The sequence below is a fragment of the Podarcis tiliguerta genome (genome assembly GCF_965153285.1).
Source record: "Podarcis tiliguerta genome assembly, chromosome: 4".
Classification (NCBI taxonomy): domain Eukaryota; kingdom Metazoa; phylum Chordata; class Lepidosauria; order Squamata; family Lacertidae; genus Podarcis; species Podarcis tiliguerta.
In genome coordinates, this window is record NC_139537.1 from 43904002 (window position 1) to 43929746 (window position 25745).

The 25745-nt window shown below is 39.5% G+C and overlaps 1 protein-coding gene and 1 long non-coding RNA gene across 2 annotated transcripts in view; one reads left to right on the forward strand and one right to left on the reverse strand.

The window, feature by feature from the left end:
* LOC310677010 (uncharacterized protein) overlaps nt 1-25745 on the forward strand; it is a 169169-nt gene that overhangs the window by 36207 nt on the left and 107217 nt on the right. The window lies entirely within an intron of this gene.
* Nucleotides 19072-25745, reverse strand: part of LOC310677037 — a 39094-nt gene continuing 32420 nt past the window's right edge. The window contains exons 2-3 of the long non-coding RNA XR_014510882.1: nt 20799-20935; nt 19072-19358 (exon numbers count right to left, since the gene is read on the reverse strand). This is a non-coding gene — a long non-coding RNA (uncharacterized lncRNA). The remainder of the gene's footprint in view (nt 19359-20798; nt 20936-25745) is intronic.

Sequence of the window (25745 nt, forward strand, 5' to 3'; positions counted from 1 at the left end):
CCTGGAAGTATACATGAGTATAGATGTATCTTGAAAAGCCAGTGAATATGTATATGGGACAACAGATTTGGAATTTGAAAGGAAGATTAAACTGGCAGCTCTTTATTTGATGGCCTCTTTACATTTGAGGACAGGACAAAGAGTTATTACAGTACACGTGAAACAACCCTGGTTTCAACAAAGCCAAAGACATGGGGTTAGACGACAGACAGATTTCTGCAGCCACATTCCCTTTCAGTATGAGTATATATTTTCAACTGTATAATTAGCTGTGATTCCTCCTCATTTACCCTGTGTTTCATTGAAACGAAATAATATTATTGTCAACTCCATAAAAGCAGATACTGACACCCTGCTCAACAATGCTATGGAGCAAAGTGTTTAGACAGGATCATGCTATTTTGCAAGGAGGGGAATGAGGGAGGTGTTATGCAAAGGGGGAACAAAACAGCTAGTTGCTGGGCCTCTATTGCATATATTAAATTGGCTGGCAGTACATTTCAGCAAGGAAGCCAAGCCAGCTCAAAGGCCTACCCTATAACCTCTAATCTTGGGGAGCTGAACTCTATTATTTGCCATTAAAATGAAAGGATGCCATGCTGAAACAGATGTCTTCAGCAGACACGTTCTCATTACAGATGAAGTTTAGGCAAATGGAAATTGAGCCACAAATTTTATTTTGTAGATTATGGGTCTAAAGAGCTTTGTGGTTGGGCCTGGCATTTAAAAACATGAATTAGAAAAGCTCTCAGAAAACCAAGCACTAATTAATGGCCCAGCAGTTCTGCTGAATCACAATGTAGGAACGAGGGAGGTTGTGAAAGGAATAGTTTAGCAATAACCAGATACCCCAAACACAGAGGCACCAGGTCACACAGTGCCTGACACTGTTTAGTGGGTCCATGTTGTGCATCTCAATAAAGCATTTTAATTAACTTGGGGGCATGTGAGACAGTGGCTCTCTGAAGAAAATCTTCCAGAAGACCTTTAATAAAAGCGAGCACAATGTGATATGAGAGTTTTATGAATACATGCCAGTGCAGGTGTTTGAGTGAAAATGCGGGGATTTAAGGTGATCTCTGTATTTATGACAGTTCAACAAAAAAGGCTAGAAACCAGAGGCAAAGTTGTTTTAATGACGCCATTTAAGCTGGTATATCACATTACTATGAAACTGCCCTCTTTGACTTTAAATGCCTAATATAAAACTACAAACATTAATATCTGGATGTATTTCCATGTGCCTCTAGCACTGGATTAGAGAGTCTGAGCTCCAGAGTTCAATGACATGCTCCCCCTACATTTAACAAATTGTTTTCAAACGTGCTTGACAGTTAAATGAACTTAATCATTTCAATAATATCCATCTCTGCCTGTGGGCTCAGTGGGAAACAGAACTTAAATATATGGTTCATGTTTTGTTTTATGAACTTTTCGGGAAAGAATTTGCCTCTCCACTGATTTGCAAAGGGCTTTCCCCCCTGTTATGCTTAAATGGAATTTACCGTAACTTCTAAAGAATTCCTCTTCTTGGCATGGAAATATGTTTGAGAATTTGCAAAAATCTGGATTGGAATATTTTGATAAATACTTATTATATCATTTGTATGTGTGTGTGATATATGTGCCTGCTTGAGCTTTCCAGTACAACTCATTGCAGTGATATATTGCTTTGTGATGGCATTTGCAGTGGTCTATAAAACCTAAGTCGTATCCATACCATACGCTCAAGCACATTTAGAGCACATCACTTCCATTAAATAATCCTGTGAACTGTAGTTTGTCAGGATGCTGCGAATTATAGGTCTGTGAAGAGTAAAACACAATTCTTAGGATTTGCTGGGCATGGTGTGGGTATGGAATTTAGCCCCTCCCTCCACTCATCCTTATTTTTTTCTTTTCCAGAAAAATATCTGGGTAGAAAGGCACAAAGAAACCATAATTGCATGTTTATTTCAAATTATCTTGTTTTTTTCATATTAGAGAGAAACACAGTGCAAGTGGTTATGCAGACAGCATCAAACCTCAGATAATGCTGAGGAAAATAGCCATTTTAAGAGAGGCAATTTGCAGTCTGATCCAATGCATGCCTCTGCTTCTCTTTCCAAAGCACTTTTACAAATAGGGAGAGGGATGCAAAATCTGCTAGGGATCAGGGGCATATGAGGGGGGGGCAGAGGGGGTGGTCCGCCCCGGGTGCCACTGGGGGGGGGTGACAATATGGCCCGCTGCCTCCCCCCAGCTGTAGAGCGGCTGAGGGCACATGCGCCATCCGTATGTGCACCGCTTGTGCGGCGTCCATACGGGCTGCTGCTTGTGCATGCTGCCCATACAGGCATCCGTATGGGCTGCCTCTCGCACAGCGACCGTACAGGCTGACGCGTGTGCACAGTCCATACGGGCTGCTGTGTGTACGCAGTCGATATGGACATTGCGCATGCGCCGCTGGGTGGTTTGTCCTGTCCCGGGTGCCAGAGAGGGTTCCTCCGCCACTGCTAGGGATCACCTTTGTAAGTGGCAGTTTCAATTTAAAAGCCACCAAAAGCCAAAACAGTTTATATGAAAGGTCACAACTGTAATATGTTTTCTATGGAAGGATACAACTGGGCTAATCTACTGTTGCTTAATCATAATTTTAAGGGAGGCGATTTGTAGTGTATTGCACAATGTGATCTGCATGGGTGGGGAATTCTTTTCATCCTGAGGGCTGCATTCCCTTGTGGGCAACCTTCTGGGCAGGAGAATCGCATGCCAGTTAGGGAAGGACTATAGTTAAAAAATGAGTGAACCAACTGATATGACTTTTACCTACATTACACCCACACAAAAGCCAGAGGTTTCTACACAGATGTACCTCTTCATCTAGGTAATCCTGAGGCATTATCACAGTTTAAAGACACATGCATACACCACGCGTCCTGGAAAAAATGGAATATCCCGTTTTCTCACGACCATGGTGGCCATTTGGGATGCCGTGATCTCATGCAATTTTGCACCAAGATCTCGCCCTACAAAAGTGCTTCGTTGGGGTTCCATGATCTCGGGCGAGAAGATAAGGGTCCTGGTTTTGGGACTCAGGATGTTAGTGGGTATGCACATTTCAACCAGGCCAAAGCACTTGAGGAGAGCATGCAGCAGGGCCAGTTAACCGTGTGACCTGGGGAGAGTCTTGGGAGCCAGGTAGAGAGGCCTGAAGCACTGCATTTTGCTCCTGGGCCTGAGGTTCTCACTCCTGCCCCCCCCCCCCATTCATGACTGCCCACTTAGCTACTGTTTTTAGAGTGTTTTGTACAGTACAATTTGACTAAAATTGGTGGAGTCAGAGAGTGGGCATTGTGGATTTTATTAGCAGTTCTTCTGGCTTTCCTCACATACTTGAAAAACTGCCCCCAAGATGGTCAGCTGAGTAGCTCTGGCTACCCCTTCTTGTACAAGATGAACTTGGCTCTACAGTCCATATAGAATGCTGCTATAATATTAGTCTAAGCCATACTCATATTATTGCACCTTGGTACATATGGACAATCATACACACTGTACACCAGAAGTGGGAAACCTGTGACCATTCAGAAGCTGGTGGACTCCAGTGTTGTCCAACCAGCATGGTGAAGGATGCTGGGAGTTGTAGTCCTACAACATCTGGAAGGCCACAGCTTCACACCCACCCCACTATACAATGTAATCCTGTATCATTAATCAATCTAAATGTTGCTGGCTGTGGTGGCGGGTGATCTACTTTTCTAATAACAATAGACGTTAGTATTTTTTTAGAAAACAAAGTTTGACAGAGCTTAACACTATAAAGTTTTGACTGTTGAATTGTTGAATGTTTCCAGTAACTTAACTCTGTGGGCTGTAAGCAGAACCATTTCTGATTACTGTGCTGCTTATACTGCAGACTAGTATAGTATGCTGCTTTTGAGTTGAAAACCATTTCCAATTTGGATGAGTTCACGGAGGTGCTGCTTACTGTGGAGCAAATTTCAGCTGATTTCATACAGCTAGAAGAAATGCTTTCTTTCAAAATAACTTATGAGTAAAAATATTGGTAGCTGTAAAACAGAGTTAAAATATTGTTGCCTCGTTTTCTAGCGTTCTGCACTTCGGCCATCTGTATTCAAGCTATCAGTTGTGCATTTTAGTATGTCGCTCTTTTATATCAAGGCCAGTTTGGGGGCTCTTGATGTTTTACATGGTTAGTTACTTCCTTGTAAGGAGAAAGATATTCCACAAACCACAGGAGTTTACTGCTAAGATTTTCACAGCTTGCTTGTACATGTTAGAAAAGATCAAACTGTTTTATATCTCTTCCCCCAAAAGAAAAGAAAAATATTGGAAGGGATCACTACTCTATTTCCACTCATGTTCAAATCTATAAGAATATCAGAGTCTGTTGCATCGTAAGGGAAGGGAATTGTATCATAGGGAGATAGTGTGATGTCATCAATATTTTTCTTGATGCCCCAGGTTAAGGACTGAACAAATAGCTGTTATTTGTACTCCATGCTCCATACGAACCTGTATATTCAGCATTTATTCAGCAAAAAGTAGCAGAATGTCACATGACCGATAAAGAATGATCAAAGGCTGAAACTAGCTGGCTGGTTACCTTTCATAGATAAGCTGAGAGATTGCTTTTCGTTCAAAGCCCTGTAAATACATACAGTAGACCTCGCTTACCCCCAGGAATCATACCAAGGGTAATCCTTGAACTGACTGAACAGGTTAATAGAACACTGCCCTTATTTTGGTATCACTTTCCCACTTACTTTCATTATCAGTTTCCCCCTAGTGATTCTGAGACCTAAGCGTCTCAGTCCAAGCCCTCAGTGGAAACAGATACTCCATTGGAACTTCTGGAACAACTATCACCTCACCCCCTTCTTTTTTCAATGCCATGAATAGAATGAACCTTGGGGGCAGGTGGAGTGGTGGTTTACTGGCTGAAAGCAAACACAGCCCTGTTTGCCTATTTAAAGAAGGGTGCAAGCAAGGTAGTGCTCAACTCGATCCTGCACACCAGTGTTTGACTTGATGCATTTAAACTACTGCCTTTTAATACATTTTTTGGCAGCATGTGATTACGTTCCACAGAGTTAATTGGTTTTCTCCAAACATTACTAAACCTGGATCCCACCCATAGTTCACCCACCAACCCCTGTGCAGCACAGATTTCATTCTTTTAAAACTCTTTTTTTTTACATATTTCTAAAACATATTGTGTGATGCTTGAGATAGAAATATTTAATATTTGAATACTAAAATTTGGATTTTTAATATGCTTATTATTTCACACCCACTGTCTTCCTGTGTTATGGATCCTTGCAGTTGCAATGAATTACTTCAAGGAAGATTCACCGGATAATATAAATAAAAATTTATTCTCTGTGACCAAGCTATATTTTTCTAGGGGTTCTATCACGCAATATCCTGACATAGATCTGACAGCTGGCATCTCAACAGAAATACTGGCATCTTAAGCTTAAGCTCTTTGAGGATTTAATCTGTAAGCCTGAGATTTTGAACACCAGTCTTTGCTGTGGTTTCATTCTGTCACAGTCAGTACCTTGGTTTTCACTCTTCAGAGGAAAACAAAATAGATGCTCAGGCATCCTTCCCTTTTCAGACTGATTTTTCAAAATACACCACATAGTTTCTAATGGGGTTTTCTACCCTGCTAAAGCTTTTCAATTGCATTTCCTTTAAAATAAAAGTGTCTGACATAAACACACTTTAAAAATAAACACAAATAACGAGTTATATAGTTTGGCCCTGAGTCTAGAAAAAACACTGGAGTAAGTTATGACAGTTGTTCACGACATGACACATGAATGTTCATCAGCCTAGTTTGTAAAATATGCCCAGCCAGATACTATAGTTATTTTGTCCCCTCTAAACATCTTATCAGTTATGGCCTGTTCCTTTGTGACTAAGACATCATGGGAACATAGGAAGCTGATTATACTGAGTCACACCACTGGTCTATCTAGCTCTGCATTTTTTGTGTTGATCTGGTTCACATGTAATGCTAAGCCAAACCATTTCTTAGCCCTGGGTAGTGCAGCAGGACCAGAGAAGGTGGTCAGTCTTTGCGCTGGTAACCTACACATTTCTTTTTTTGCTCTAAACCAGAGCTTTCCAAACTGTGTGTTGTGACTGTGTGTAGGCTGCAGTGTTGCATGAACGCTCCCCACGTTCCTTATGGGGCTGGAAAGGGGTTAGCTTAACCTCCGGTTTGCTAGTAAAACTGAATTACTGTGTCACAAAATGATGGATGTCTAAAAAGTGTGTCACCAACATGAAAAGTTTGGAAAGCTCTGCTCTAAGCCATGGTTTTGTTTAGTGTTATTGTGGACCTGGCCACTGATTGCAGCACCTCTCCAGAATTTCACATAGGGGTCTCTCTTACCTGGAGATGCTCTACTATTTAGATATGGCCTTCCCCTTAGAAATATCTGTGACTAATATATATCTGTATTTACGGTTTTAACTTATTAAAGTTCATATTTTAATTATTTTAATGTGTGAGTCAACTGAGGTCATGGATAATTAGGTGCCATATAGCTGTCCTGTTGCCACTCATCCATTAACAACAGATCTGTCCACCATATTGGTAGTGACTTCTGAGCTTACCTGAGTAGAGTGTGATGTATAAGTTATTAAATAAGAATTACTGTGATTTTTGGCTTTTGTCCCTGATTTCCTTGTTTCTTCCATTTTACCACATGACAATATTTTTTATCAGTCATCTGGCTAAGATGCAAATATATGGGAAGATCCAAGAAGAGTATGCTTCTAAAAACCTATGGGGACCCTTAATTGTTTTTTTAATACCATGTACAATAGACCTTATTGGCTTCCTTCCCTTTCTTATATAAGTACAATATAGTTTTAAGCTTTTCTCTTTTTTTAGTCACTGCTAGCATTTGCATGTTGTCCTTGGTTGTCCTTTTCTTTGTTGAGCTCTTTAGGCTGTCAGTTGTATTTTAGATGCCACATATTGTGTGGTTCTCTACTTGAATTATTAGTTGCACTAAGAGAGGATCAAAAAGTAAGTCATTGTAACTTGAGATAAGACCTGTCTCTTACATCTCTCTCTTGTACAGATTTGTGTAAGTGCAATCTATTTGTACCAAAATGGAACAATATTTAAAAGTTTTTAACTGCTCTTGAGACCAGTGCCAAAATAACAACTGAATAAAAATACATTGCAGCATGTTTGTAGTTATCAAGGATATTGTTTCCACATTAAGATTAGAAAATGCAAAACTACCGCTGTATTTATGTTGGCTAAATATTCTACTAAATGTATATTTGTGTTTCTTTGAAGTTTTTATTTCTTCGCTTGCCTAATAAAAGCAAGCCAGGAAAGTACACTCAGACAGGGATTTCTTTGTTTTCTTTGGCCAGCAGTATCCTTTCACCCATGCACTTAGCTGGTTCTTAGCCAACGTCAAAGACATTGTGCTGTTGGTGTCTAGTCAAAATAAAGACAAGTTAACAATCCACTCTTGTAAATTTTCTGCCTTCAAGTAATGCCAATACATTGTAAGAATCACAATACTTTCACTCAGCCACCAAAAATGCATCAGATCTAGTAGCATAAGCAGAGCTGGTGTATCTGGATTTCTATTGCATGTAATTTTGAGACAATGAAGCTCAAATGTTTCGAAATGAGTGCTCATTTCCAGTATAATTTTATAGCAAAAAAGTGATATGATTTACAGTACAATATACATGACTCCTCAAAGGAAAGGCTTATCGAGTTCACCAGGACTTGCTCCCAGGTAAGTGTGCATAGGATTGCAGCCTTATTGTATGCTTGGACAGATAACGAATTGCTCTATAAAATGGGAATGCTCCCTGTTAAAAAAAACACAACAAAAACAACCACGAAGACACTAAATAGTATTACATATTGTTTATCTCTATCCTGGTGAAACAGATTATCCAAAGGGAATATGAAGCCTTCAGAAAATGATACCATAGTGATACCAGCTAAGATCCTTAGTGCAATATCCAAAGGGTGTTATTATATAGAGCGTGGCAAAGATGACATTTGATACTGTGGGTGGGTGGGGGGAGATATGTATATCAGTCATCCTTGGGAACTGGCGTCTCAGCTGGAATGCTTATCTGTTTTCCATGGGCTCTGCAAGCATTCACCTATCCTCAAAATATTTATACTGTGTCCATACACTCTCTTTGAGGATATGGTTATGGTTTGTAGCTCCGTCTGTTCAAAATATACACTTTATGGGTTTATAATAATGCCATCAGCTAAATGGCTTTGAAAATTGCAAATATCCTTAAAATATACAGAAAAGACACACATTAGGCACAGAAAAGGACATTTTTTGCAGTCTTGAAATATATACCAGTCTGGATGCAATTACCTTTTGTTATAGCTCAGGTGTAGAGCATGGCCATGAGTAAACATAAAGCCTGGGCTTTTTATAATTATGGTTTCAATTTCTTTATATTATTCAGCCTTGCAAGATGAAAACTGTTGTTGTTGTTTAAAAACGAATCCTTAGCTCAACAAAAATGTTAATTGCAAAACAAAACATGTCTGAAAAACAGATTACATGTTCTCATATGTAATTAGGCTTGCAGTTTGATCAGATGCAGCACAGGGTATTATGTTCTGGTTAATTTAAGCACTTTGAGGAAGTTTCCAGCAAAATAAATAAATAAATAAAGAGGAACTAAGATCCAAGATGCAAGCATGATTATTTGTAACCACTTTAAGATTGTGTTACTTAAACAGCTGTTCTTCTGTGGTAGACCAGAAAAATGTATTGGGGGTCAGGTATAGAAGGGACAATCCATTTGGTTCACATACTAGATTTCTGAAAGAGAAATAACAGTATACTTATATCATGTCCAACTTCCATCCCATTGATTTCGATGTGTCTTCTCTAAGCAGGACTGCACCAGGATCTAGCCCTTTGTTACACATGCATACCTTCGCCAAGCAATGTGAAGTTCCAGGGACAGTAGATTTTATATAGGTTTGGTTCTCTTTGGAAGGAGAGATGATTGGAAATTTAAGGCATTTCTATAATAATTGAATTTATTTACATATATACAGACTGAGCACAGGTGGACAGTCCAACCAAGATAGTCCCACCTCTGATCTCCAGAGCGAGGCACCCCTGCATCCCCAGGTGCTGTCAGCATGTGGAGTTCCATAATCTGCTCAGTCCTCTTTGCCTCTTTGTTCCTCCCTTTTGAAGTTTATTTGTTCCTCTGCATCTGTCTTTGCTTGGGAAGTGGGAAGGTATGTCAGCTGCTCTGTTGGGTTTCCTACTATCCCTTCCTTGGGCATTTACTGGTACCTGCAATTTCTCTAGCCAAAGATGTGGCTAACAGATCCACCACTGACCATTCAGGAAGTTGGGGCAGTCATTCTGACCCCATTAAACTTTTGTATCCACCTTACCTCCCCACTCAGATTTACAACAATATTTTCTCTGTGATCCCTATAGAATCATAGAATTGGAAGGGTCCTTAGAAGCCATCTAATCCAAGCCACTGCTCAACGCAGGCTCCTTAATCAAGATCCAACTACAGCATCCTCAACAGAGATAGTCATCCAACCTCTGCTTAAGTACCCCCAGTGAAGGGTTTTTAATCTGCTTCCTGCAATTTCCACCCATTGGCTCTAGTCCTGACACCTAGAGCAACAGAGCACAGGTGTGTTCCATCTTCTTCATGGCAGTCCTTCAGATCATCTCTCCTCTCCTCTTCAGACTAAACATAGCCAACTCTTTCAATCACTCCTCAAAGGACTTCGTTTCCCGATTTCTCACCGTATTGTCCTCTCTAGTCATATTGCAGTTTGCCAATCTCTTTCTTAAAATGTGGAGCCCTGATCTGGACAGATGTGGTCTGTCTAGCTCAGAATAGATTCAGACTACTACTACTTGTGATGTGGACATCACACTGCTGGCTCATGTTCAGCTTGTAAGCCACCAGGACACAGATCTTTTTAACATGTACTGCTACCAAGTCAGGTTTCCTCAACCTATACTGTACTTGTATTTTTGTACCTAAATGTAGGACTTAACATTTTTCTCTGTTAAATTTAATCTTGTTGGTTATAGCTCAGTGTTCCAGCCTGTTAGGATAATTTTAAATGTTGATTCTGATAGTTAACTTCCAAGTATAAAAGTATATGATTACAGCATATTTCTTTTTAATCCAGTTTATTATTTTCTTGTAATCTGTATGTGAAAAGTACCTTTACTTCAGATTTCCCCAGGGATCTAGCAACTGGGGATAGAAGCAGAGGCAGGCTACTAGTCCAGTGAGGACGCTTCACCCCCCTCACCTGCTCTCCCCCCTGAACCACCTATGTAGTTCTCCATGCAACATGTTAAACTTTTTTTTTTGAAGCTAAGAGACATTCAAAAGCAATTTGTGAGACGGTTATATATTTTACAAAGAAATAAGGTATATGGATTGTTTTTAATGGAATCCCAGAAGCCAAATCTCAAATCAACAAAACTGCATTCCACTTGACAATAAGATGAACTTAAATGCTGTAATTAAAAATAAGAAGCACTTTCATTAAATACCGAACCCCCATTGTGCAAATTATCCTAGGAACATTTTGCATAATACTTATGAATCTCTAATAGCAAGGGATACAAAGCAAAGCTTACCTTGAACAGACTAAAATGTAACTCTTCCGTGGTATAGTGATTGGTAAATTGCAGATTTGCAGCAACCACCAGCGCTACCTGAATAAGAAATGTGAATAGCTTCAGATATATAACTCCACAATAGCCCTATTTATGTATTACTTCCATGTAGGGCAGTCATGTTTACTCTGGAGTGAAGCCTTGCTTGTGAGTGTGGTGCGACCATGCAGAGACGTAAGGAAGTGCTTCACGTTTCTTTACAAACAAGCATGTGCAACATGCAACTGTTGAAGGAAGAAATCTCTATTTCAGAGTGCAGTGGTAGTTTTAGCCCTGTCCCAAATGTTCACATGAATATGCCCTGCATGTAACAAGTGAATAGGGCCAATAGTTCAGTCATTTGTGGTTCCTTCTATGTGTATATAATAAACAATATGCATGAAGCCTGCCTGGCTAATTATCCAGCTCCCCTGATCATCAAGTTAAGTCAGTTCATGTCTTTAAAATACAGTGGTGCCTCGCAAGACGAAAAGAATCCGTTCCGCGAGTCTCTTCGTCTTGCGGTTTTTTCGTCTTGCGAAGCAAGCCCATTAGCGGATTAGCGCTATTAGCAGTTTAAGGGCTATTAACGGCTATTAAAGGCTTAAGGGATTAGCGGATTAGCTGCTAAAAGGCTATTAGCAGCTTAGCGCTTTAGAAAAAGGGGTTGGGGAGCGAAAAAAACCCTCAAGAATCGCAAGACATTTTCGTCTTGCGAAGCAAGCCCATAGGGAAATTCGTCCTGCGAAGCACCTCTGAAAACGGAAAACCCTTTCGTCTTGCGGGTTTTCCGTCTTGTGAGGCATTCGTCTTGCGGGGCACCACTGTATACAACTTTCTGCATTTCCCCCAGTCCAAATTTGAAATTTTTAAAAAATGGTCTCTAGAAAAAAAGAAGACAATACTTGGAACAGATTATGAACTGAAAAAGATACATGGCCACAACCTTGCCTCCATGGAGTGTTTGGCTCATTATTTTTCTCATTTGATTCTGATAATCTTCTGTACACTTGGCTTAAAACAAGACAATGCACATGCATATAATCCTTGCTGGTGTGCAAAAGATCCCCATATAATTTTAAAAACAAAATGCCTGTCCTGTGATCTGAGTCACTTCCATGTTCCATGAAAATAGCAAGAAAAGAAATATGAGTGCTGAAACTTCCTGGTTTTCATGTTGCACGATCCATGAGTCTGAAATGGCCTTGGGGATCACAACTCATAAGGTCCATAAAGGCCACATCCAATTTGCAAGTGCAGTCTTGGTGTCTTCCAGGTGTTGCCAGAGTACAACTCTCATCATTCTTCACCACTGGCCATGCTGGCTGGGGCTGGTGGGAGTTGTAGTCCAAGCATCTTCTTGGGGACACCTGCTTGGGAAAGGCTCTTCTAATGAAAGCAGCAAGAGGATGTATTGTTCTTTCACTATCTTCTTTTGATGCATCTTTGTAATGTGTGGAGCTGCTCTCAGAAAGAGTGAGGACTGAATGTGTTCTCTCTTTTCTTTAGTTGCATAAAATTATACCATAAAAGCAAAAAAGCTAAGATAAGCAGAATTGCTGCAATGTGTGCTAAGATAAGGTTTTGGGGGTCAGAAAACCAGTATGCTAAATTACTTACCTAGCTGAGGACAAAGAGGATGTCAGAGGAGACTATTTAAGGTCATTAATTCTGTTTTAGAGATGGAATGGAGAATGAGACAATCAAATTCTCCTAGAATGCAAATGAATATTCATGAGAAGTTTTCTTTTGTGAAGGGAGCTTCATCATTTTGCAACATCTTTCACTAAAATATGATGAGGTTGCTGAAAAATGTTATTCCTTAATTGGAAGAGGGACGTTTCCTCTTCTAGTTTCTGTTCTGTGGTACTTTCGTTTTTTCTGTCTCTCTCTTTTAAAAGAATAGCACCTCAGAGGCATAGTCTGATCTCCAGATATCTTTGCTGGAGTTCAGTAAACCCTGCTGAACTGACAAGAGCTTATACTAGCAGAACAGTATGTGGATTGCAATCAGACTCTGCTAACATGTTTTATATTTGAACAAGAACAATGAGGTTTTATCTCATGCATTTTAACATAAGCAGATGATTTGGAAGTCATTGATTAATAAAATGCATATGATTGCATTGCATTGATTTCATTTTTTGTTGAAGAAGCAAATACCTTAAATAAAGCAATTTATGAATGAAATTCCTGTAACCCTTGCTGTAGGGTATTTCTCTTTACAATTTTAAGTAGTTTCTATACTATATATATATATTGCTGACCCTTCTTAATATTTTTTTAGAAGAATATGCTGTCTTTCCCTTCCCATAAATAAATTAAAATTTTTAAAAAATGTACAATCCATTAATTGCTTTTTCTATAAAGGGACACTGTATTTCTTTATCACTTTCTCTTTAAGAAAAGCAGTCTGCCAAGCACCTGGAAGTTGTAATGCTGGATTTGTTCCAACACAACTAAGCAATAAAAAGAAAAGAATTCCAAATGCATCTTTCAATAAGTCTTAGATTGTATATAAATATATTTTGCCAATATGGCTACATCAGATGTTTGTAAATGCCTCCCCATGGAACAGTTTAACAGGCTGAAGAATGCTGCCAGGGAAAAAGTAATGCCTTGCATGGAAATCACTGCGAGAAAGAGGACAGTAGGTACAAAAGACACTTTGTATGCTGTGCCTTGCGGTTCTAATTGCATCGGTAACACATTTAATAACTTTGATGCATGGTGCATTTAATGCATGATGCATGTGTCCCATTTAATAACTCTGATGCATCCATGTAGAGTAATTTACAATCAAGACAATCACCCAGGGTGAAAAGCCTGGGGCGGGGGCAGCTGTCACAGGCTATCTACTTAGTCCATCCTCTCAACAGCTGAAATGATTTATATAAACAGTTCATCTTCACTTGGAAAGCAGGCTACACTGACCTAAAGGAAACACATTTATTCATTTGTCTTTCAGTTCATGTGAATAATTTATATAATTGGTCTAAACAGCATTTAACCTCTGAGGAGGAAATGACTATGAGAAGGTGCTAGGTTGTTTAGAATCATCTGGTGAATTTGGGGTGTTCCTAAGAATAAGAATTTAAGGGATTTTTATTTTTTTAAATGATTCCACTATTTCACCATAGAGATTGTATATGCAGAACAGGATTCAGCTAGTGAGCCAGATCCTGAGCTCCCCATTCCTCTTTGACAGGTGGGCAGGGTCCACACCAGGTGACATAACTCCAAATGAAATGATTTGGAATGCACACTCTAAAGTACGTTCCTGATTCTTTATTTTCTTTCTGTGCAGATTGTCTTGAATTCAAGCCAAGCTCAAAAGGGGGAAAATGTTCCTTTTTTCATGTGCAACTTAAACATCTGCAAAGGAAGAATGCAAACCCTACTTGCAGCACAGATTGTTTCCACACACGCCCCTTAAAAATAAGCAAATAAAAAACCCTTTAAGCCACCATCCAGATATACTAGATCTTGTGCAATTGCTATGAATGTCACTCATGTTAACCAGTGTAAGGTAAAATGAATCCCCTTTTCTATGGCACAAAATGGGCTTTGTAGTTATAGCATGTGACCATGGAATCCACTGGAATTGCATGGGTGGAAGATGTTTACACGTTACTCCATGTGGGAGCATGGGTTGGGAGAAGAGGCCATTGCTTAGTAAAGTGTATGCTTTGTCCAGGATCAATCATTAGCATCTCCCATTAAAAAGGATAAAGTGGCAGGAGATAGGGAAGATCCCTGGCCAAGACACTCGTTTCCTGCTGCTAGACAGAGCAGACAATACTTGGCTAGATGAATAAATAATCTAACCAGTTTCCTATGCTGGGAGGTAAGATGGGCTTTTCAGATTTCTTTGTCTGGAGTTTGGTTGGCATGTAAGATATGCTTCCTATATTTCTGTGTTTCGACTTGTGTGTAATCAAAGTCAGTTGTCAAATCCAGAGTAAACAAGGAAATCCCAAGTTGTATTCAGTCAGATTATATCTGTAATTACTTCTTAAAGTCAGTTTCTCACATGCTTTATATTTTATATATTTTTCTTTCATAGCTTTATTGACAGGAAACCCTGACTTTACAATTCCATCCCGTGCTGCTTAATTCCCCCCCTTATTACAGTATGAAAAAGTCACCCTGAAACTGGAGTAGCAAATCCTAGTCTTACTAATGAAAATTCCCAGTTTTTCTCCCACTTTCCATTGCAGTCATCTGTTAAACACTTTGCAGGCAGTACAAACTGCATACTCAATTGCTTTGATCCCTGGTATCCAAGGAGAAAACACCTTCTGCCAACTGTTGGTTTAAGGCACTAAATTGCATCCAATGGTGGCTTTGTCATAGTGGAAATAACTTCCACTTATAAAAATTGGGTTTACCCCCCCCCCCCCCAGTCCTCCTGAGAAGCTGCTTCTTAGGGTTGGTTGGTGAGCTCTTTATAACAGAACAGGCTATGATGCCCATGGCTGCAGTAGGTACTGCACATTGGTGAGAGCTGGACAGTTGATCACCAGCCTTTTACCAGCAATTGACTCAGAAGCATTTTTACTTTGGTCCCAGGGATCCAGGTCAGTGAGTCAATATGCAATTGTCCCCTGCCTTTGGAGTGGTTGACAATAGACTTGTAAAGTGGGAAAGAGCCTGGGAACTTTCAGTAGTAGTAGTATATTGTTGTTTTTGTATAGTAGTATGTTGTTGTAGTATGTACATAGTAGTAAGTTGTTGTTGTTGTTGTTGTTGTTGTATTTATACCCCACCCATCTGGCTGGGTTGTCCCAGCCACTCTGGGTAGTTTCGAACAGATACAGAAACATCATAAAAACAGGGTTTTATGCCTATGCACACAGATGCATAATCTCAAGGTCGTGGGTTCGATCATTGGATGAAAGATTCCTGCATTGCAGGGGGTTGAACTAAATGACCCTTCTGATTTTTTCCAACGTTACAATTCTGTAATTCTATGATTTAAATCCAGTGTCAAAAAGTTCTAAATGACCTTCAAACCATACTAAGTGCAATTCATATTTTACACTAGCACAAAATAATAAAAGTTACAAATGAGGTTTCAGTTTTACTCCCAGTTCTTTTTCTGAATTTCAAAGTTAAAGAAAATGTTTACTTTAAAAAAAAAATATTGTGAACAAGGCTACAAATATACGAGCAAGGTTTTCTCTGGCATTCAGGCCTTTTGCTTCTCACACATATGTAACAAGATGTTAGAGATGAAAGAACAAAAATAGTCATCCCTAGTTCATTCCACTTGTTCTTCCGTCCTTTGCCATTGGTATGCTGTGCTGAGATGTCGCCCTTCAGCATCATGATGTAGGACCACTTCTGCTGGAGTGCCATCACATCATAACAATCCCAGAGGTGTTTAGGTACCATCAACCTCCCAGGTGACCTGCCTGTTGGAGTGAATTCTGATTTTCATGGTATTATTAGTTATTATGACTAACATGTCTGGAAGGCAAGGACAAAACAGTAATATGTAAAACACACACACACACACACACACACACAGAGAGAGAGAGAGAGAGAGAGAGAGAGAGAGAGAGAGAGAGAATGAGAACCTATGAGCCATCTTTCTTCTGCTTCCAACAATAGCTAAATAAATTATAAAGCTGCAAAACACCATAGGACAAATTTGTAAAGAACACACATTGTGGGGCTGAGCTAAAAAAAAGTGTTGATGTTTTCAGTACTGTCATCCATCACCATAATGAGCACCCAAAACCTCTTTGAAAATTAGATGCCTGTGATTACACAGATTTCCAAGTGTAAGCTTTTGCTGTATCTGATTTTGAAACATATTAATATGAATGTTATGCTAATTTTTGTGCTATTGACCTAGAGTTTATCTCAAAGATTCAAGAGGATATTGCCTAATTAGCTAACTCCCTCCCTCCCTCTCAAAGCTACCTTCACCTCTTCACTTCATTAGAGAGTCCCCCCTTCTTTTTCTTTTCTTTTTTTGGAAGAACAAATAAACAAGGATATTGAGGGTATATTCTGTTAATTTCAGCCACAAAAACCTGATTTCCCCATGCATATGTAATTGTAGCTATAAAAATTAGTATTCTACTCTTAGGCTCTGCAGTCTAACTGATGGTGTTTTGATGGGTTCTGGAGTTTCCCTCTTCATAGGAATTTCTGTGTTGAAATATAAGACTGGCAAAAACAGCATGATTTTCATAAGCTGTTTGACCTTGTAGGAACTGGAAAACACAAGACAGCAGTGATTCAGGTAAACTCCTTCAGTACCAGCAGCACATTCAAACAGTATCAAATATCATTTAAGATATCTTGACCTCACAAACTCAGTGGTTCCACCTTTAGCAAGGGGACTTGGCAAACAAACAAATCAGAATTTACCCACCCCAGCCTTAAATAGGATTTTGAGTGACATAATCTGTGTTGGATTTCTCTTCCCACTTCTCATATCTTTATTCACATTGTCCCTTTAAAATAATTGGGATTTGTGTAATTAAAATATATTATTGTTTATTTTTAAAAGCCATATTGATTTACAGAAATTATGTACTATATTTCATTTAGTGTCTAAGAAAGACAACATTATATATTTTAATTGCAGCAATCCACATTGTTTTAAAGGGTGAGTATAAATGAAGAACTCTGAAACCACCCAACAGTGACTGTGTTATTCAACATTTATTTTAAGGCTAGGGTGCAGGGGGAGTTAGACCTGGGTTATTTTTGCTTTTTGTTTCTGACACAGTAGGTCCTATTGCTAAAGATGGAACCACTGAGTTTAAAAATATCCAGCTGTTGGACTGCTGCAGGTAACAGTTCAAAGAAAGCCCAGGCTGTGTGTCTGTCTCAAGGGCTTTTTGAGCTGAGGAAGTATGCCTTACTTTAAGGGATGCCAAAGCCGGTGTCATGCTGAATGTATCGGTGTGCATGCATTAAATGTGTCAGATTTTACTGACAAAATGTGTAATTTTCAGTTCCCATATCTGGGTGAAAAGAGAAATCTGGGTGGTTAAATATAGAGATTTGAAATTTCCCTTTTCGATAATTCTAATTTTATAGGAATTTTATCCCTATTTAAAAGTGCATCCTTGTTGAGACTTCAGCTTCACCCAGAGCAAGAAGGATCCATTAATGAATCACCCTGGCAGAGGGTATCATTGCTCTTGCTCTGAAAAAAGACTGTGAGCTGTATACTGCTCATGCCCATTCCTGTACCACCACAGCACAATGCGTAATGATCTGGTTAGGCTATTGGGCTGTTTCTCAGCATTGTTAACAGAGGTTTGACTTTTGAAGCCCTAAAGCAATGGCGGGTAACCTGTGACACTCCAAATGTCGTTGGACTACAACTCTCATCATCCTTGACTTTGCTGACTTAGACTCATGGGAGTGCTTTTCTCAAGAACAATAGGTGCTGGAAATCACCATGAAGTTGTTACAGTAAGTTGTTGGGTGGCTCAGGGCAGCCCTGAACAGATGCTGGTGCCCCTGGTTCTGGTGATGGTCAATTAAATGCATCACCCACCTCCCTCGTTCTCTTAGATTCAGGCAGATGGCTACGGCAGCTCAGAAAGGTCATTGCACAAACATGCACAGGTACAACGGTAGAGGCCTGGCGGGAAAGCTTAAAGCTCGTTGCCACTACACAAGAGACGGATTAAAGAAAAGGAAATATGAATTGGCCCTTCCCCATAGTAGTTTGACCAATCACAATTAGGAGCAGTTAGGAGCTAGGTGGAATCATTGATTTTTTTTAAAAAAGAGAGTAGACTCTCACACGCTGGCCAGCTTCTGTTTTGACTTGAAATGTTCGTTTTGGGCTTCTCAGAAGTATGTAAAGGCAAGAAGCAGAAGCGGGGAGCACTGGCCCGCAATGGCACCCGCCTGAGAGGTGCAGGAACTGCGCTCTGCTGAAAAAAAGCACTGGGCGTTAGACTACAACAATATCTGGTGAGCCATAGGTTCTGTACTTCAACTGCAGGGTAATGTTAGCTTGACTACTGAATGGGGGGAGTCTGTGGTTTTCTTTTTTAAAAAACAAACAAACAACAGTTAAAGCAAATGTTTTATTATCGTACTTCCTAATGCCTTTATAAATTTATTTTCCTCCTTTGTGCGAGGAGCCCATCCTACAAAGTAAAAATGAAGGAGAAGCTAGGAAGATGTTTATTTATGATTGGGCCTCAGATATTAGAGATTTTTATTTCATTGGGAGACCTTCAGAATGGAGACATAAGAATTTGCAGAAAGGAAAGCATGTAACTATAAAAAGTAAGGTGATATTGCTTTAAAAAAGAGAGAGAGATAAAAGTTTGTGTGTGTGTGCTATGTCCTAAGTGCCTTTCCCCAAAGAGAACAACAATAAAAACTCGTCTCACAGATTTTAGGATTAGAGCTTGATTCTGTAACTTTCAAATAATACATTGGCTCACACTTGTATGGTATTTTGAGCTAAGGATCAGGATCAGAAGAAGGTGATTAAGGGAGTCAAAGGTCAGCATCGACAATACAGCAACATTTTTGAAGCTTGAATGATGGAGCATATCTTCTTTTCTTGGTTGTGTCATCTTGTTTTCCAATCAATTTGATCAAATAATAGTGAGAGTTTACTTTATAACAGGCTGAATTGTGGGCTTCCAAGAGCAAATTGGTCACACTGAGAATGCACTGAGAGAATAAAGCAAAGAAAACTTGAAATAGTTGAACTGTAGTTGATGAACTAAAGCATATACAGTAGTGAGACACTGCACTGAATTCTTTTTTTAAAAAAAATCTAGTTTATATTTTATGTATTACTAAAGGCCTAATAATACATTTCTTTAAATGAACAAGTTGGTATAGCTCAGTTGATAGAGCATGATAATCTTAATCTCAGCGCCATGGGTTGAAAACCTATGTTGGGCAAAAAGATTCCTGCATTGGAGAGGGCTGGACTAGATGACCCTCTGAGTCCCTTCCAACTCTACAATTCTATGATTCTTTGAATCAGTGTGTGTGTATGTATGTGTGTGTTTGTTTGTTTGTTTTAAAAAACTCCCCCTCCCCTAGATCTCAGTTAGTCCAACAGTGTGTGAGGAGGAAAATTTAAGTATTTTCCTCCACCACCATCCTGAAACTAATTTCCCACATGCAGCAAATAACAATAGGAGGGAAGAGGAAACACCCTCCCATTAGTGCAACAGGAGGGTTTTTTTGCAATTGCTATTTGCAATACAGAGGCTGCCCCCCCCCCCACAAGATCAGAGCAGGAAGCGAAAAGGTTAAACTTCATCTCGCCACGTGCAGTGGTCCCAGTGTGGATTTATGTTTTTAAAAACCTGATGGCACTTCAAGCAACACATTTAAAGTAATGCGTAATTAGGCCCTAAGACCAAATGCTCACAAAACAACAAATGAGGTGGTAAAACCTGTCTCTGAACTACTCCACAACAGACTGTTGGTGGATACTCCTATGAATGAATGTTTCCATGTGATAGATAGAATGTCTTCCAGATATAAAAATGAGCCATTACCCAGCCTTTCCACTCACAAGCTAATTTTCAGTGTGCCGGGACTTTTTCTTTAATGTGGAACCATCCAATCAGGTGCAGTCAGAAATGGCAGAGTCCAGAAGGAGATTTATCAACAGACGAGTGCTCTTTGGGCGTTACAGCTAGGTCAAAATAAACACATCAGAGGACAGTGATGATGAGTGAGCTAGATCCCCTGGTAGCAGTTCTGATCACCTTCCATTTCATGAAAGGTAAGCTTTTACAATGGGAAGCATTTTGTTCCCTTGATCATTTTAGAAACCTGTAAAACCACAGCAATGGGCGGACAGAGCTATGATACTCTTCTCTGGTGCCCCACTCATCTCCAAATTGGCATCTATATTTTATGCATGTTATCACTGCATGCTGAATCTGAGGTTAATACATGATAAGCGTTTACAAGCAAATCACCCTTTAGAAACATATAACTCACTGAAGATGGTATATTTACCCCATTCTCATTTGTCATCTGTTAAGGGGTATAATAAAAAAACATACCAATAACTCTTGGGGATCAGCAGGAATACAAATTATGAATATTCATGGTGATAGGAAAGAGCTGTAAGCAGCTACAGACCTTTTTAGAATGGAATCCATATGACTCTTTCTGATTTCACCTTTCTCATCCCAGTTGTCTGAGAGGTTTTTTTAGACTGTTCTTTATTAATGAATTGCTGCCAAAGGCATTTCATCATGATGAGGTTATTGCAAAATCTGGAAGATATAAAAGGAGTAATAGTAAGCAATTCAAATGGCAGCAACACTTGGCAGTTTGCACTTAAATTTGTTTATGATAATTGAATATGTGTACTGCATATCCCAACTGAAACTTTCAAATAATAAGCTTGTTTATTGTGTGTTTTGTGCTAAGGATAAATGAGTTCTTTGCTGTTAGTATGACTTGTGGTGTTTCAAAACCAAATCAATACACAACAATTCCAACATGCATAAATATCACAGAAGCTTCAGAAAGGCAAATTTCTCTGCTGCAGTGTTTCAATTCCGTTTGCTTTTATTCCTTGAGTGTAAATGTTTTACTCCAACAGAGAATGCATGGGGTGGCCTGGAGAGTATTCCCAAAGATTCCAGTATTAAATATATTTAGGTAAATGTAAGCAAGCTTGGAAGCTGGAGAGGATGAAAGAAGACCTCCAGACCCCATCTAAATACGCTAGAGTAGTCATTGAAAGTGACTCTATTCAATCCTCCACCTTTTTTTGCATTGAGTTACCACATATAAGTGATTATTCTGTTCCAATGTGATTGTTCAGATTTGTTATTTCTTTCATTTATTAAATACAAATGGGCTACCTATCATAATGATGAATTGTGGGGGAGGGGGGTTAGATCTTTCTAATGGCCCCATAGGCAGCTAAGCCCCTGCTACCTCAGTTCCACAAAAAGCAGCAACAACCACCACCAAATCAGGGCCAGACTGGGTCAAGGAGAGAGTCAACAACCTCCATGAAATTGCTACCCATCCTCATATATGTGGTCAGGAACTGTTTAGCCTTGTTGTTGCTGATGCTGTGATGAACATTGCGGTAATTGATGACTCTTCTTTCTCCTTCTGTCTCCAAGAAAACAGGAGACATGCAAACCCTCTTCAGGCATCACCCAAATGCGGAAGTAAATGGGGCGGGGGCAGCAGGAGCAAGCATGCTACCTCCACCTCTCTCTACCCCCGTTCTCATTAATTCCTACTAATGAAAGAGGACTGAGTGAAGCAGGAAGACTTTAGTATTTCTGGACAATACCTTCACAATTTGAAGCCCAGATTTTCCAAGATTCTAAAACACATGCAGAAGCCACAACTGACACAGGAGGCTCCTCTCTGCAGACAGTCACCTTCCACATGTGGGAAGGTGATGAAAACACAAAGGCAGCCACCCCATTCCCCACCTCATATGTTTCTTTCTATATCTGGATAACGCCTAAAGAGAGCTTAATAGTTACTCCTAACCCGCAGGTCCTGCAGTGTGTGCCATTGTGTTATGTGTGTGTTACATTATTATCCATTGTGCCTCTGTTCTCCATCTGCATTTTAGCCAAGGCAGATTCCTTTGCATAATATTACATTTTTAAAGGGCCAGGGACCTCACTGCATATGTGCAGTAACATATATAACTGCATCAAGAGGGAAAGGCCTTAAGACGGTATTATGTCTTTATCTTATTCTTACACATATTCTTTACAACCGAAATCCATCTCCTTGACATAAGTACAGTTTGTTTTTTTGCTTCAGCGTTCTTACACGTGCTATTGCAATCTATTGGCCTCATATAAATGGGACATAAATCTAGTGGAAATCTTTCTGTTCATAAAATACTCCACTCTCCATCATAAAACACTGTATTATGTAGAAAAACCAACAAAAGCAACAATACTTGAGACAGCGTATTATTTCAGTATAGACTGCACTAGACTTTTATTAAGTATAACCCCAAGAGAGAGAATAGAATGGCAGGAACCTTTCATCAAATTATCAGCAAGTATAAACATCCTCAGAAGTTATAGCTAAAAAACAACAACCTCACTCATCTATACACTAATAGCAAATCTTGCAGTCCATTCCAGTTCATTCTTCTGGAACAATCCTGTAGCTAGCACAGGGAAAATCTCTTCACATCCTCAGAACATTACCGAGCATGCACACACTATAATGGGACAGCTGGCAGAGAGCAAGCATTTAGCAAATTACAACAAGAGGGACAATGTGAATGTCTTGCTGCCCACTTGCCCCATGTCAGCAAAATGGTTAGTACTGCATACCCCACAAGTGTCCCAGAAAAACTGGGACATTCCGTTTTCCCCGGCAGGGTCACAGCAGCCATTTGGGTCACCATGCTCGTGTGAGATCAAGTGCTTTTTCTGGTACCACAATATTGTGCAGCATACCAAAATGTGTGTTTTGAGGCTCCATGATCTCACGTGGGTCACGTGACTTGGAGGGTATGAGTACTGTGCTTGGAAATAATGGTTTGATATGGTCAGATGGAGTTGAAGCAGTTGACACTCCAGCTGAAGAGCTCCTTGCTCCCTTAACTACGAAGAAGTCATCAGGAAGAGGAAGGAAAGGACAACAAATAAGGGAGAAGCTGCCATTGCAGCCAAACAGCCCCACCCCACTGCCATATACTTTACAGCTACACTTGCCACACCCCACAAGACTTCAGTCCTGCCATTTTAGGTCCACTTCCCAATTTTTGAGCTAAAAGTTTTTTGGTTCAGCCTTTGTTACAAGCATATTCCTGTCTTCATCTGTCAATTATTGGAGAGAATGGTTTAATAATCCAGACAAAGGCACTAGCGACTGGATCTAGCAGCAGTGTACACTGGCACCTTCATTTTTTAACGTAATCCGTTCCAGAAGACTGTTCGAGTTCTGAAACATTTGAAAACCGAAAACTCAATACAGAAAACTCAATATAGTAGCTGCGTGGCATGTTTGACTTCTGAGGCGTGTTCGAAAACTGAAGCATTTACTTCCAGGTTTACGGCATTCGGAAACCAAAATGTTTGTCAGCTGAGACGTTTGGAAACAGAGGTACCACTGTAATTGGATAAAATAATATTATTTCAAAACACTACTTTTAAAAGTATTTCACTTACCATGCAGAAACAGAAAATATAGCATTAATTTTTTTTAAATTACCCAGGTCTCCAGTATTTTGTATTTCATTTTTTGTGGGCCTCTATACCACTGGGTGCCACCCTCTAACTGCTGGACTCTGGTTTGTTTGTTTCCCAAGGATGGTTGTGGTTGTTGTTCTTTATTTCTATCCCACTCTTCATTGATTAACAACCTGTTGGCAACCATACAACATCACTAGGCCCTACTATGAGTTTATACTTCTTTGTGTTTTAAAAGGTGGGGAAAGCTATACACATGTGGTCTTCATCTCCAAGTAATATGAGAATATTTTAGGGGGGGAAACCTCAGCTGTGTCTCATAAAACAGCCCCATAATATCCACATAACCCTGTGAAGAATCATTAAATGTGATTGTTATAGAAGACTTTAGGCTACAAAATGTCTGTTATGTTCCCAAATTCTGGCTCTACCCCTTCCTTCAACCCTTTATAAATATCCTTTGCACTGAAGCTTTGCGTCTTGCCTTTGGAGAGACTTTAAAAATTAGGCATTAAACACTGGATCAATAAGAATAGTTCTAAGAAACTCAGTAGACTGCAAAGCTTTTATTTATCCTCATATCTGTCTTTTCCTATCGACTTAAAGTGGACTTCCAAGCAGATGAAGGTATTAGATTCCAACATCTTGCATCTGAAGGAGTACCTAAGGCAAAATTTTAGATTTCACAAATATGTTTCTTCCTATAGTTACATTATTATTTATCTTGATGAATCCGAGATGAATGTTTGGTTTCATTCACTTCAGAAAGTTTAGGGGAGGCATTTTCATGCAGAAAGCTCCTCCATATGTTTTCCTTCATACATTTTAAATATTTGTTAAAACCTTTTGAAATAAGAATTGATTGGTCAAGGAAAACTGCAGCATGCTGCTTTTTATTTCTTTTAAAATAATAATTTCAGTGAAAATTGCCTCTTGTAATTTGTGTTGCTGCAAATTATATTCTGGAACATTTTGCATCTAACATTTTGCTTGGGGAGCCTATGTACTGGGCTGATACAGGATGAACATATGGTATACATTATGGCTTTGCATGGCGCTTTGATGATTACCACATTTTTAGTTTTCGCAATCTACCGAGGGCCACATGAGTACTGATATGTTAATATTTGAAGTAGACAGTATATTGTAACATGTTCAATATGGGGTGGCCCATGAGGCGTGGAAGACAAAGGTGTGCAAATAAAATTGCAATTTCATGTGTACTTTGCAGTTGTGCCTAGGAGAAGAACAGGACTAATTAAAAAGATGGTATGTCCAGCTCATTGTGTTGAGGTGGTTAGGTGTTGTGCAATTCTTTTGTTATGTGGCTCGTATCACATAATAATAATGGTCAAAATTACCAAATAGCTATGTTAAGCAACCGCTTAATCAAAGCTAAGAGCAGCAGCCTCCTAATCTATGCAACGGATGTCACAATATACTTCAAGCAAAGAACTGCATTGCAAGAGGTGTTAGGAGAACAGTTGTTCCAGAAAACACAACAGTGGCCCTAGCTCAAGGTTCCCTTGGAGGTCAGTATCTCTGGCACCATGTTCCACTTGCTCAACTTTGAAAGCCTATATTATTTATTACCTGAATCTTATTTTTAGTGTATTTGTACCACTTTTCATGTTGTATGCATTTTTTATCTCTGCCCTATAAATTTCACATATGGATTTGATACATACATGCAGTTTGTTGAATGGGCAGTGATGTTACAGATTTTCATTGTCATTATTATATTAATGCAAGACCTTGCAGCTTTACTGGTCAGTGTTGACAGCATTACAAGTAAAGATGAATTGTTTTTCAGTCTTCACTTCATTTCTTTAGTGACTAGTTGACAGGCACCTCCAAAAGCCTGGCACCACAGGTCACCTGCCTTAAATTC